The sequence below is a fragment of the Scyliorhinus torazame genome, chromosome 18 (assembly GCF_047496885.1).
Source record: "Scyliorhinus torazame isolate Kashiwa2021f chromosome 18, sScyTor2.1, whole genome shotgun sequence".
Lineage (NCBI taxonomy): Eukaryota > Metazoa > Chordata > Chondrichthyes > Carcharhiniformes > Scyliorhinidae > Scyliorhinus > Scyliorhinus torazame.
In genome coordinates, this window is record NC_092724.1 from 19139852 (window position 1) to 19153631 (window position 13780).

General features: G+C 48.5%; 1 protein-coding gene across 4 annotated transcripts in view; it reads right to left on the reverse strand.

Annotated features, from left to right (window-relative positions):
- The window catches only part of slc25a42 (solute carrier family 25 member 42), a 66858-nt gene extending 62767 nt beyond the window's left edge, over nt 1–4091 (reverse strand). The window contains exon 1 of one of the 4 annotated variants that reach the window (XM_072482295.1): nt 3662–4091. The gene's annotated coding sequence lies outside the window, so the exon portion shown is untranslated. Of the gene's footprint in view, nt 1–3518 lie in introns of all 4 variants that reach the window. The other 3 variants (XM_072482294.1, XM_072482298.1, XM_072482297.1) reach the window with 3 other exon arrangements.
- Between the last annotated feature and the right edge of the window lie 9689 nt (nt 4092–13780).

Genomic DNA, 13780 nt, shown 5'->3' on the forward strand with positions numbered 1-13780 from the left:
CTTGCTTCTCTACAGAAATGGGGACTGAGTCTCTTGGTAGGTGAATCTAAAAAGCTACTCAATTTAACTTTAGTTGATTTGAAGATTTCAGTTCAGTGAAGAGTAGGATTGATTGGTGACGACCTGATGTCCCATTACTAGGCATCAGTCTTGTCCGTGTAATGGTTCCAAATTACAGCTAACCGCCTGACGTGCTGTTGGGGTGTCTGTCAACCTACCAGTCCACTCTGCTTCTCACTCCTGAGCCATGCATTTGCCCTTATCTCCCCTCACAAAAGCCATTTTCGTGAAACGTTTTCTCTTTGCCATCCTGCTGATCTTACCCACATAGGATATACATGTTAATTTCAAGGTGCGCCGCGATCCTTTTTACACCTGCCCTCAATGCACCCATGGGGACACAACCCCCACTTCAAAAAAGCGTGCTCTAAAGAAAACAACAGACCCTGAATTAAGTGTCTGTCACAACCTCGGGACATTCCAACGTGCCAATTAAGTACTTTTTTGGTAGGTAGTCACTGTGGTAATGTCAGAAACCCAGCAGAAGGGGCAGCACAGTGGTGCAGTGGTGAGCATTGCTGCCTCATGGCACCAAGGTGCCAGGTTCGATCCTGGCTCTGGGTCACTGTCCGTGTGGAGTATGCACATTCTCCCTGTATTTGCGTGGGTTTCACCCCACAACCCAAAGATGTGCAGGATGGGTGGAATGGTCACGCTAAATTGCCCATTTATTGGGAAAAAAAATTGAATTTGATACTCTAAATTTAAAAAAAAGAAACCCAGCAGGAAATTTGCACACAAAGCCACAAATAGCAACGCAATGTTGGTTTAGGTTTAAATATTGACCAGGACACTGGGGAGAGCTCTCTACTCTCTCTCTCCCCCCCACCCCCGCCAATAGTACTTTGGGAATTGTTTCTAAAAGGTAGACAAAGGCCTCGGTTTAACATCTACATCCAAAAGACAATGCAGCACGTCCTCAGTGCAAGCATTCAACAATCTACAGTCCTGTTAATCAGCTTCTAATATCTTGCTGAATTGTCACTGCTCTACTATCTGGAACCGCAGCCAAGAATTCTCTTGATCAGCCTGTATGCTGATATTTTTAAATTCCAGCGAAGCAGAAAACTCTTTACTAACATTCAAAAGTTTAAGATGATCTAGCAGATCACCTGAAAACATTTTCTTTGTTCCAGGTGCAACCACATTGCAGAGCTTCATGGAGTTAGTGGCATAGAGAAAGTCAGTTAGCTTCACCAGAAGAAAAGTAAACGCAACTGCTATCGGTCTGGATGTTGTAACAGTATATACCTTGCAATAAACAGTGAAGCCAAAATTGCTTGGAAAATATGCAGCAGAATTGCCCAAAGACCTGCCTCTGGGAACTCAAAGGGTGACCCTATAAATAATCCAAGCAAAATTAAAATACTTTGCCCTACAGTCGGGCACATTATGCCACTGGAAACCTTGTCAGAGAGATGAGATGTCTACATCCTATCTGATGATGGGGCTGGTTCAGCACAGGGCTAAAGAGCTGGCTTTTAAAGCAGACCAAGGCAGGGCAGCAGCACGGTTCAATTCCCGTAGCAGCCTCCCCGAACAGGCCCCGGAATGTCGCGACTAGGGGCTTTTCAGCCCCTTCAGGTGCGCGAACACGCGGGCCCGCTTGACCGGCCCGTTCAGTCCCCTTACATTCCAGGTTATCAGCCGGATCAGGGGGCTACCCGTCCCCCTCCGACTAGACATAACCCCTCCTCGGCCAGCCACGCGCCCGCACCCCATTCCCCACGGCGGCAGACCCCCGTCTCGACCCCCCCCCCCCACTCGCTCCAGCTCCCCCTGGACCATAGCAGCGGCAACTCGATTTCCCCCCACCCCCCAACCCAGCTAGGACCCATCCTAGCTGCTTTACTCCCCCATTGCACTTCAGTAAGTCAGCTGACTCCTGCTGACCCCGGCCACTCCCACCACTCATTCGACTCCTCCCATTGTGTGACACACCCTCCTCTTCCATTCCCCATCTGCAGGCTCTCCCCCTCCCCCTTCCATCCCAAGTACGGGAAACAACCCTCTCTTCCCGCCCCGGCCCAGCCCCCTCCAGTCTTCAGCGCGGGCATCCACCCCTCCAACAGTCCCCCCCCCCCCCGACCAACCCAACCAAAACAGTGCCCAACCCACCCTAACCGAACCAGAAAGAGAAAAAAACAAGAGCAAAGGACCCCCCCTCAAAAAGTTACATACCAACCGCAATCCCCAAACGCCCATCCCGACCCTCAATCTGTGTCCAACTTCTCGGCCTGAACAAAGACCTACGCCTCCTCCGGAGACTCGAAATAATGGTGCCGGTCCTTGTAGGTGACCCACAGTCGCGCCGGCTGCAACATGCCAAACTTCACCCCCTTCCTGTCCAGCACCGCCTTCGCTCGATTGTACCCGGCCCTCCTCTTCGCCACCTCCGCACTCCAGTCCTGGTATATTCGAAACTCCGCGTTCTCCCACCTGCTGCTCCTCTCCTTCTTGGCCCACCTGAGCACACACTCCCGATCAGCTAACTGATGAAACCGCACCAGCACCGCCCGCGGAGGCTCGTTAGCCTTGGGCCTCCTCGCCAGCACTCTATGGGCCCCTTCGAGCTCCAGGGGCCCCTGGAAGGACCCCGCTCCCATCAGCGAGTTCAACATGGTGACCACATAGGCCTCCGGGAGGCCCAGAATCCGCAAATTCTTCCGCCTCGACCGATTCTCCATCTCCTCGAACCGCTCCTGCCATTTCTGGTGGAGCGCCTCGTGCGCCTCCATCTTTACTGCCAGGCCCAAGATCTCGTCCTCGGAGATCTTTTGTCGGGCCTCACGGATCGCCACCCCCTGGGCCGTCTGTGTCTCCAGCAGCTTATCGATAGAAGCCTTCATCGGCTCAAGCAGGTCCGCTTTAATCTCCCTGAAGCAGCGCTGGATAACCTCCTGTTGCTCCTGCGCCCACTGCATCCACGCTGCCTGGTCCCCGCCCGCCGCCATTTTGTTCTTCTTGCCTCGCACCTTCTTTGCGTCCATCACAATTTTTTTAGTCACCCCGCTCCTGATAAAAGCCATATACTGTCGGGGAACTATTGTACTCTCCTTCCCACCGCGGGAAACGTCGAAAAAATGCAGTTGGGGGCCCTGAAAAGAGCCCAAAGGTCCGTTTTTTGTGGGAGCTGCCGAATGTGCGACTTAGCTCCGCATAGCCGCAACCAGAAGTCTCCTAAACTGAAATCTTTAAAAGGCAGGTTGTTTTTCTCAAAATATCGTAAAATGTCCCCTCAAAAAAGCAATTGCAAATATCTGACCTAAAGCAACAAGACAGGTTTTGGAGATATTTTGGAACATCTCCCAACTAACTACACAAAAAAATACTTATAAAAATCCAAAACAGAAAAAATAGAGAGCATTTACAGCAGGTCTGTCAAATCTGGAAGGCGAGAAGATTTAATTAAAGATCATTCAGTATTCTGCATAACAATCTCATACCAAAACACTAACCTGTCATTTCATTCCAGACTGCAGAACCTCTAAGAGGCACATTTCTCACTCGCTGCATGTTCATGCAAACCGAACATTGAAAATTCAGTTTGACATTTTTAACAGACTGCAGAATGTCGTGGACAGATCCCCACTGCATTTACCTTAGACCCCGTGATCTCTGGATTGATCTTCTGCAAACAAGGTTCTCTGCTGTCCTCGTTCAGCCCAGTTTGAACTGTACAGATAGCTGTATAACTCAGCTATTCTGGATCAGTCTACCATGCTGATCCTCATTATTCTAACTCGCGCTCCTTTGAGTTATCCCTCACATCACAATACTCTATTCTATTTGCCCTCCTTTGTTCAATTTGGCTTGCCAGAAACTCCTCAGCCCTTACCCTTCTCCCCCTTACTGTGGCTTACCCTTCTCTATCACTTCTTCAATCTGTGCTGCCCCTCAGGCTGTGTTTCTCACTGTACCTTGTCCCACACAACTTGGGCAGCCTTTCCCCCTCTCTGGTTTGACAAGTACTACCACTCCTTTACCTTGGCCTGGTCCTCCCCTTGCTGATTAAATTTCCCTTACCTGACCCCCCACCCCGCCCCGCCCCACTCTGTTACCCCTCACCCTGACCCCCCACAGTCCCCGTCACCCTGACCGCCCCTCAGTCCCCACACCCTGACTCTCTCCACTGTCTCTCCCCCACTCAGTCTCCTCACCCTGACAACCCCACTCAGTCCCCTCACCCTCCCACTGATCCCCCACTCAGTCCCCTCACCCTGCCCCCCCCCCACTCAGTCCCCTCACCCTGCCCCCCCCCCACTCAGTCCCCTCACCCTCCCACTGATCCCCCACTCAGTCCCCTCACCTTGCCCCCCCACTCAGTCCCCTCACCCTCCCACTCAGTCCCCTCCCCGACCCCCCACTCAGTCCCTCACCCTGACCCCTCAGCCTGCACCCCACTCAGCCCCTCAACCACCTCATTTCCCTCTCCCCCTGACCACCCCCAGTCCCTCCTCTAAGCTCAAACGCCTGCCTCCCCCCCTTCCTTCCTTCCTTCGCACGCGCACACACACCCTGCCTCCCCCTCGGCCTGTCCGGATTTCCCTCCCTGATCCTTCTCGCCCTGTCCCACCAAGCCCTTGAGTAAACTTCCAGCTGGGCCAGGGGTTCTGGGATACTGGAGGACCAGGCGGGCGCCGCAGCCGCTCGCGACGCCAGGTGAACAACCGGCTGCCAGCGCGAGGCGCCCGCCGCGTCCCATCGCCCTCGGCCCAGACTCAGATTGGTGCAGCGGGAGGGGCGTTGCGCTGAGCTCAGCACCCGCATCCAATCAGACGGAGGCTGCGACAGGGGCGCCTCCGATTGGCTGTTGCTCAGGAGGCGCATCATGGAGATTGACGTAGATCTACACCAGTCGGGTAGCCGTTTTGAAGAACAGGACGCTGATTGGCTGGGGACGGGCTTGATGGACACGGCCATTAACCAATCATTCTGCACCATGCAACTTACGTCGGATGTAAACATTAGCTCGACCAATAAAAAAATGGTACGAAGTCTTACAACACCAGGTTAAAGTCCAACAGGTTTGTTTCGATGTCACTAGCTTTCGGAGCGCTGCTCCTTCCTCAGGTGAATGAAGAGGTCTGTTCCAGAAACACATATATAGACAAATTCAAAGATGCCAAACAATGCTAGGAATGCGACCATTAGCAGGTGATTAAATCCTTGCTACCCGATTGGTGTAGATCTACGTCAATCTCCATGATGCGCCTCCTGAGCAACAGCCAATCGGAGGCGCCCCTGTTGCAGCCTCCGTCTGATTGGATCTGTAAAGATTTAATCACCTGCTAATGGTCGCATTCCTAGCATTGTTTGGCATCTTTGAATTTGTCTATATATGTGTTTCTGGAACAGACCTCTTCATTCACCTGAGGAAGGAGCAGCGCTCCGAAAGCTAGTGACATCGAAACAAACCTGTTGGATTTTAACCTGGTGTTGTAAGACTTCGTACTGTGCTCACCCCAGTCCAACGCCGGCATCTCCACATCATAAAAAATGAAGGAGGCGGGTTGGGCGGTGGGATTTGGGGAGACCATTAATCTTTTGTATTTTTATTTGCGAGTAACAGAAAGTTACTTATGAGAGAGGAGAGGGGTAGAGGTATTTAAAATATATATTTTTTAAATTTAGTGTACTCAATTCATTTTTTCAATTCAGGGGCAATTAGCGCGCCAATCCACCTGCCCTGCACATCTGGGTTGTGGGGCGAAACCCACGCAGACACGGAGAGAATGTGCAAACTCCACACGACAGTGACCCAGGGCCGGGATCGAACATGGACTTCGGCGCCGTCAGGCAGCAGTGCTAACCACTGCACCACCATGTTGTGGAGATGCCGGCATTGGACTGGGGTGAGCACAGTACAAAGTCTTACAACATCAGGTTAAAGTCCAACAGGTTTGTTTCGATGTCACGTAGCTTTCAGAGCGCTGCTCCTTCCTCAGGTGAATGAAGAGGTCTTGTTCCAGAAACACATATATAGACAAATTCAAAGATGCCAAACAATGCTAGGAATGTTGCCCTAGGTATTTAAATATTTTGGCTTCGACCCTGGTATTAGATAAATTTCATTCACATTTTACCTCAGCTCAATGCTGCCGGTAGGGGCGGTCCCAATGTTGGCTGATTGGTGGCAGGAATGGCCAATAAGAGAAGAGGTGGGCTCCTGCCACCTGTCAATCATTTGTCCAAGTGGGCAGGGATTGGGAACTTGCCCAAAACTCCTAAAGTCCACTTGTATTAACTTTGTCATTTTTCTCCTGCCTCTCTTTCCCAAGGCACTGACCCCTTGCCAGGGGGTACAGTCACCCCCACCCCAGGTGATCCTCTGCGCTGGCATCTGAGCTCTGTCTGGCAACCAGCTATTTGAGTATTGGGGCATCACTTCACAGATCAGTTCAACTCTTGTCCTCGCCCCCAGGTCCACACACCTCCACTCTCCAACAGAGAGCACCAATCGAGAAAGGTGAAATTGAGCGTGTGACCCAACTCTCGTAGCCTCAACACGCAACTCGCTCAAGTGGCGACTGAGTGGCACAGTGGTTAGCACTACTGCCTCACCTGGGTTCAATTCCAGCCTTGATGACCGTGTGAGTTCGTACATTCTCGTGTCTGCGGTAGGTTTCCCTTTGGGTGCTCCCGGTTTCCTCCCACAGTGCAAAGATGTGGTCAGGTGGATTGGCCATGCTAAATTGCCCCGTGGTGTCCAAAGATGTGTAGGTTACGTGGGGTACGGCAAATAGGGCAGGGGAGTGGGTATACGTATGGTACTCTCTCAGAGGGTGGGTTGCGCGCATCAGTGGGCCGAATGGCCTCCTTTCCTGTAGAATTCTATGGTTCTATCACTGCATTTATATGGCACCTTTCACAATCTCAGGGTGTCCCAATTACAACTTATAGTATTTATAGTGCTCAAGGATGTCGGCCCTTGGAAGGAGCACCCATCGTAAGCCCACACCTCCACCCTATCCCAGTAACCCCACCTAACCTTTTTGGACACTAAAGGCAATTTAGCATGGCCAAGCCACCTAACTTGCACATCTTTTACTGTGGGAGGAAACCGGAACACCCGGATAGAAACCCATGCAGACACAGGGAGAACGTGCAGACTCCGCACAGACAGTGACCCAAGCCAGAAATCGAACCTGGGACCCTGGAGCTGTGAAGCAACAGTGCTAACCACTGTGCTACCGTGCCACCCATAATAATAATCTTGCAGGTACAGCCAGCAATTAAGAAGTGTGGCAAATGGAGGATTTTAGAAAATGGCTTCTAAATATTGGGACAATTTAAGGGTTAAAAGCCCTGGAGTTATAGTGTGTTTGGACTGCAGTGGTCCTGTTTTTAAAAAAATTATTTTATTTTGTAAATCCCTGGGAGCCTCTAGGAAACAGGTTAAATTGACCAGTGGGAATGCGTTTTGACTGGGGCAGTCTCTGGGGAGTTAATGTGCTTTGCGGCCTGCAGAGATCGTTTGTTTTTTCAGCTTGGGGAGATGGGATCATGGCTGGGTGAGCCCTGGAATGCAGATAGGCAGTTGGCCTTCGGAGAAACTTTGGGAGAGTAAGCTGGCTTCCGATCTGCATGACGCTGAGTAGGAATGCAGAGAGGGCAGTTGGTTTTCGGAGAAGCTTTGGGAGAGGAGCTGACTTATGATCTGCATGCCCCATGTGTCCACAATTCTCTCACATTAGGACAGGTATAATCGAGTAATAATATGTAAAGCAGGGCAGTCTGTCTGGGGACCAGGAAAAAGTTGAAACACGGCAGGTGAACCAGCTTTTGGAAGATATTCAGCCAGAGTTTGAAGAGGCCCTAACAGGAGCCAAATCTGTTTTATAAAATAAGTATTACTCTGTGCCCTGCTATTGAAGATAGATTGAGAGCTGTATGTTTCTTTTCTTGTTGTTTAATGGGAAATTGACTGGTTGTGTTAAGGGGTAATTGTAAGCTGATCTTTTTGGGTGTGAAGTTAAAAGTTTAATATTGCATTCTTAATTAAGTTTGTTTTAAAAATACCAAAGCCCCTATTTTTTAATGCAATCATTCTTTCCACACAAGTCATAGAATTTTTCCAGCGCAGGAGGTCATGCGGTCCATCGAGTCTGCACCAGCCTTGGAAAGAGCACCCTACTAAGCCTATGCCTCCACCCTATCCCTGTAACCCAGCAACCCCAACCAACCTTTTTTGGACATGAAGGGCAATTTATTATGGCCAATCCACCTAACCTGCACATTTTTGGACTGTGGGAGGAATCCAGAGCACCCGAGCAAACCACACAGACACGGGGAGAACGTGCAGACTCCACACAGTGACTCAAGCCGGGATTCGAACCTGGTACCCTGGAGCGGTGAAGCAACTGTGCTAACCACTGTGCTACTATGCTGCCCAGTCTTAAAGTAACCAAAATATTGGGGTTTCAGTCCAGTATCCTAGCAAATGTTGGGGTCTGGTCTGGATCTTAACAGAAGGCAAATATTATCTTGGCCTTTATTAAAGAGGATTTGAGTATGGAGTCACCATTACATAGAACTTTGGTGAGACTGCACCTGGAGTATTGTGTTACAATTTTGGTCTTCTTATCTGCACCTGAGGAAGGAGCAGTGCTCCAAAAGCTAGTGATTCTAAACAAACCTGTTGGACTTTAACCTGGTGATGTAAGACTTCTTACTGTGCTCACCCCAGTCCAACGGCAGCATCTCCACATCATATCCGCACGGTAGCGCAGTTGGTTAGCATTGTTGCTTCACAGCGCCAGGGATTTGGGTTCGATTCCCTGCTCGGGTCACTGTCAACGCGGAGTCTGCACGTTCTGCCCATGTCTGCGTGGGCTTCCTCCGGGTGCTCCAGTTTTTTTCCACGTGTCCCGAAAGATGTGCTGGTTAGGTGAAGTGGGACATTCTGAATTCTCCCTCAGGCGCTGTAGTGTGGAGACTAGGGGATTTTCTCAATAACTTAATTGCAGTGTTAATGTAAGCCTACTTGTGACAATAATAAAGATTATTATTAAGATTAAGCAGACTGGGCCTTTATTCTCTGAAAATTAGAAGAATGAGAGATGATCTCATTCAAACATACAAAATTCTTATAGGGCTCAACAGGGTAGATGCAGAAAGGTTCTTTCCCTTGGCTGGAGGGACTAGAACCAGGGGCACAGTCTCAGAATAAGGGGCAGGTTATTTAACACTGCGATGAGGAGGGATTTCTTCATAGGGGGTGGTGAATCTTTGGAATTCTCTACCCTAGAGGACTGTGGAGGCTGAGATCGAAAGGTTTTTACCTATTAATAACATCAAGGGATACAGGGATAGTGCAGGAAAACGATATTGAAGATGATCAGCCATGATTTAATAAAATCGCAGAGCGGGCTCTGAGAGCTGAATCGCTTAATCCTGCTCCTATTCCTTGTTTCGTATGTCATGCTGAGACCTCTGACTCAAAAGATGCTAGGATGAGCCAAAGCTGGAAATCAGACCATTTATAATGTCTCTCCTGCCATCCCAGTTAAGATCAGCTAGTTAGTTACTGGCTGTTGTATCAGAGATCATATTCAGTATAGTTCAGTACCGTACCTACTTTGCTTTGTTAATTCTTTGCAAATTTTAATCTTTTATGGCTGGGAAACACAGAACAGTGTTTTGTTTTCTTCATCACCGGGTCTGGGACACTATCAGCTGATCAGTATAGTCACTAGGGACTGCTGCACACTGTTGAACGTTCTGTCCTTCAAATGAACCAAGGGCATGCAGAGATGTTCTGCTGATCCAGGAGGTTTGCAAAAGATTCCCTCGTACTATTTGAAGAGGGGGGAAAATCTGCCCTCTGTCCTGACTGAGACGGCTTCCCAAATATTCACCACAAATAGATAAGCTGGCTATTTATAAAACTGCATATGTCAGCTCTTGCTACGTGTAAAATGGTTGTTGTATTTGTCTATACAACAGGAACCCCACTTCAAATATTTATTGTTCGGAATTTGAGGTGTAAAATACTGCCTAAGTGCAAGTATTAAAACATCATATGTGCTTTTTTTTAAATTAGAGTACCCGATTATTTTTTTCCAATTAAGGAGAAATTTAGCATGGCCAATCTACCCTAACCTGCACATCTTTGGGTTGTGGGGTGAGACCCACACAGACACGGGGAGAATGTGCAAACTCCACAGGGACAGTGACCAGGGGCCAGGATCAAACCCGGATCATCAGCAGTGCTAACCATTGCGCCACTGTGCCGCCCATACGCAACATAGGCGTAAGTAATTTGTTTCCAACGCTGCAAGTTTTTTCAACACAATTTACATCAGACCAGCGTTTTGGCTGAGGGAAATTTGCACACATTTCAAATGTAAATTCTGCACAGTTCAACATTTCTGCAGATTAACAGGGACAGTGATTTAAACTTGCCAAGAAGATATGAAGCTAATCACCCACAAAGCTTGACACTTCTCCCTTAGGTACACCATGTCCATGATTCGGAAGGAACTAGGACAGAGAAATGTAGGATGGAAAGGATTATAGGAACTCGACAACTCATTTAGATCACAGACCACATTTGCTTAACAAAATCTATTGAACTCAAAACTGACCCCCAACATCCACAACCTTTGGGAGGAGGGGATTTTTGATTTCCACCACCTTCTTTATGAAGAGGTGCTTCCTGATTTCATTTCTGAATATTCTGGCTCTCATTTTAAAATTATGTATAATAATAATAATCTTTATTGTCACAAGTAGGCCTATATTAACACTGCAAATGATCCTCTCATTCTCAATTCCTCCACCAAGGAAATAGTTTTTTCTGCATTTACCAATAGAATCCATTTATTATTTTGAAATTTTCAGTAGATTGCCCCGAAACATTCTGTAATCAATATACTAACCAAGATTATACAACTGTTGTCACAATTTAACCTAAATTCTATTATACCGGGGGGGGGGGGGGGGGGGGTGAGATGAGATATATGATCAACTTCTACACATACATTCTTGTCTCCACATTTCACCTTTAATTAAATGATTAAGCCCGGTGATGAGTTGGGGCGGCGAGCCAATTTAGGGAGGGATGCCATTTAAGATGGTTAGAGACAGGTTCAGATACCTGGGGATTAAGATAGTGAGGGAAATGGGCGATGCTTCACAGGTGGAATTTAACAATGCTGATGGAAGAGGCTATGGAGGATCTGAAGAGGTGGGACACGTTGCCAATTGACTTTGGAGATGAGGGTACAAGTGGTGCGGCTGAACATTCTGCCAAGGTTCCTGCTCATTTTCAAGATGCTCCCGATCTTTATACCAAAGCCTTCTTTCGGAAACTGGACACAATTATTTCAGAGCTTTGTATGGGCGGGGAAGGTGTCAAGGGTTAGGACGACCCTGTTACAGAGGCAGAAGGAAGGTTGGCGTTGCCAAACCTGCATCATTACAATTGGGCGGCGAATGTGAGAAGGTGAGGCGATGGTGGGAAGGAGAGGGGGAGGAATGGGTTAGGATGGAGGAGGAATCCTGTAAGAGGTCCATCTTAAGGACTATGGTGATGGCAGCGTTGCCAATGATGCCAAGCATGTACTCAGGGAGCCTGGTGGTACAGTCCATGGTGAAGATCTGGAACCAGTTGAGGAGGCATTTTAGAATGGAGGGGATATCAGTGTATACGCGTTGTGTGAAAATCACGGGTTTTAAGCCGGGGGGGGGGGGGGGGGGGGGGGGGGGGGATGGATGTCATGTATAGGAAGTGGAGAGAAGTGGGGCTGGTCAAGGTGAATTATTTGTATCTGGAAGGATTTACCAGTATGGATGAATTGAGGGAGAGGGTAGAGCTCCCTAAGAGGAAGTGATTTAGGTACTTGCAGGTAAGGGACTTCATGCGGAAGGTTTGGAAGGAGATTCCCAGGTTGTCGAGGTACACCCTGCTGGAGGACTGTTGCTTCCGGAGATGGAAGGAGGGGGTAGGATTGGAGACATATACAGGTGGCTGGGAGAACAGGGAGGTGAGCAAGTGGTGAAACATTAAGGAAAAAAGGGAAGGGGAGCTGGGAGGGGAGATAAAATTGGGGAGTATGGAGTGAGGCACTACGAAGGATAAATGCGACCTCCTCGTGCGCGCAAGGGTGAGCCGGATACAGTTCAAGATTGTACACAGGGTACATATGACTCGGGCAAGAATGAGTGGGTTCTTTCAAGGTTTGCAGATTAGTGGCAGATTAGTGCGAAGGTGTGGGCAGGGACCCATCGAATCACGGCCCACATGTTCTGGGGCTGCGAAAAGTTGGAGAGATTCTGGGCGTGAGTGTTTGCAGCCGTAGCAAGGATTGTGGGGGAGGAGATGGAGCTGGATCATTTGGTGGCGATATTTGAGGTTTTGGAGAAGCCGGAGCTGATGTTGAGGCCTTCGCCTCTCTGATTGCCCGGCGACGAATCTTATTGGAGTGGCGGTCGGCAACACCACCGGGCATAGCAGCCTGGTTGGGTGACCTGTATAATTTCCTTTGGCTGGAAAAAAAACCCAAAGAGTTAAAGGGTTCAGTGGAGGGTTTCGAGGCAAGGTGGAGGATGTTCAGTGACCATGTTTGAGGAATTGTTCATCGCGGGGGGGGCGGGGGGGGAAATGAAAAAGGGCAAAGATTTGTACAAACTGTACAGTTGTTTGTTGGGAAGCCTGTTTCCCGGATTGTTTATGTGTTGTACCTTTTTCTATATGTTTGTATAAAATACATTTTTAGAAAAAAACTAAAATGATTAAGTGCAATCCAAGCACTGCAGTTTCTCCTCAAATCTGCCTAGGGTCTGGTTTAAGAAGAACCACTCATTGGCTGCATTTTCCATATATATTATTTTTTTTAAATATATAAATTTAGAGCACCCAATTCTTTTTTCTTCCCAATTAAGGGCCAATCTACCAACCCTGCACATCTTTGGGTTGTGGGGGGTGAGACCCACACAGACACCTGGAGAATGTGCAAACTCCACACGGACGGTGACCCAGGGCCGGGTTCAAAACCCGGGTCCTCGGCGACGAGGCAGCAGTGCTAATCACTGCACCACCATTGTCACCTTATTTCCGTATATATTAAACTGGGGCAACAAACCAGCAGCAATACTACCAAGAGTTTTCATTCATCAAAATATAACAATTTGCACAAATTAATAATTGCTGTTCCCTTGAAAAATTAGAGGACAAAAGCTGTTTGAAAGCCAGCACTTATAACACTTTGCCTTTAAATGTCCCACATTCATGTTCTGTATGTAGAGGAAATATTAGGAACAGGAGGTGGCCATTCAGGACTCAATTCCATCTACCTGCCTTGGTTCTTTAAACCTTACCAAACATCTGTCAATCTCAGCTATGAAATTTTGCTACCGATTTCCAACTCAACAGATTTATTTTGGGGGGGGGGTTGGGAGATAACTTCTGGATTTCCCCTCCCGTGTGAAGAAGTGCTCCTGACATCGCCCTTGAAAGGGGCCTGGTTCAAGTTTTAAGGTTGTTCTACCCATGCTCTGATTCACGAGTCAGAATGACAATGCTACTTTAAAGGAAAATAATACACTTACAAGGCATTATGCAAGTCTAATACTCGCCCACTCCACCCACCTCACGTTAACGGAGATGGATAGACTTCGCTCCTGAGCTATTCTTGCAGGTCATGCTGCCAACGCGCCAACATTTAGGACCGAGTTGACACTTCCCGTTCTTCACAGACCGCACTGCAGTGAAAGA